Raw genomic sequence first — 1,332 nt, 5'->3', positions numbered from 1 at the left:
GGCTGAATGGAAGCCGGTTTCTGGGGTTTTGTTTAGCTTCTTATTTGCAACATAGTATATAGTTGCTTAGACTTGCAGATGAGAGGCCGGCAAGTGAGGCGGGGAACGTTGGAGTCTGCAGCAAGCAAGCCTCATGCTGGCTTCAGTGCCTGGCTGCCGGCCGCCATCTTGGCTGACAGTTAATTTGCATATACTCACTGATTAGCCAATGAAAAGGGTAGCGGTCGTACGCTAATTACCATGTTTCTCTTTTATTAGTGTAGATTATACTACCCTGATACTTTTGCTGAACAAGAAAAATTATCAACAAGAAAACACTTTTTATAAAAACAGTTTGTCAACAAGGCTATTGAAAATCAGGTGCATTTGTACACTACCAGTGGGAATGCAAAATGCTATAACCACTAAAGAAAGAAATGTAGTAATATTTAGCAAAACTATATCTGCATTGATGTGTGATATATCCACAAAATAAACATTTAAATATGGAATAACTGCCTGTATATGTAAAGAGAAAAATGAAAAAAAAAGAAATGAAGTATTTATACATGCTACCACATTGCTGCCCTTGAAATCATTTTACTAAGTAGTGAAAGAAATCACAAAAGACACATATTGTATGATTTCACTTATTTGAAATATTCAGAATAAGCAATTCCACCGAGACAAAATAGATTAATGATTGCTTAGGAGTGGGGGAGGAGGAGGAAGGGGGGAGGAGGAGGAAGGGTGGAGGAGGAGGAAGGGGGAGGAGGAGGAAGGGGGGAGGAGGAGGAAGGGGAGATAGGGATTGATTGCTTAGTGGGGTTTCTTTTAGGACAGGTAAAAAATGTTTTAAAATTAGATTGTGGTGATGGCTACACAACCATACAGATATATTTAAAAACACTGAATTGTGTATTGTAAGTGGGTGAAATTTTTATGTTAATTTATATATTTTATATAGAATTCCAGATTTTTAAAAACATGTCTGGTATTCTCTATAAAATATATAAATATTCTAAAAATTTCTATGTCCTTTATTAGCTTTAAAAATATAGCTATCTAAGTTATTCCTTTTACTTGGAACTCCTATTTCTAACGAGCCAGTTTGCTGTCAGAATACAAGTCAAAATTGTTATGGTGGTCGTAAAACATATCTCTGTTAATTTCAAAATTAACATGGAATATTTCTCAAGTCACAGAGTGACAGCATGGAAATATTTAACACAAAAATATATTAAGTGATGTTTTGGTATAATCATTTCTGCACTGTAACCAGGCAGCAAATGTTTTGCAGTAAAACTCATGTGAAAGTTACTTGTAATGCAAATTTTCAGGAAAAATATAAAG

This window comes from Myotis brandtii, unplaced genomic scaffold, assembly GCF_000412655.1.
Source record: "Myotis brandtii unplaced genomic scaffold, ASM41265v1 scaffold179, whole genome shotgun sequence".
Classification (NCBI taxonomy): Eukaryota; Metazoa; Chordata; class Mammalia; order Chiroptera; family Vespertilionidae; genus Myotis; species Myotis brandtii.
This window is presented reverse-complemented; position numbering follows the sequence as displayed.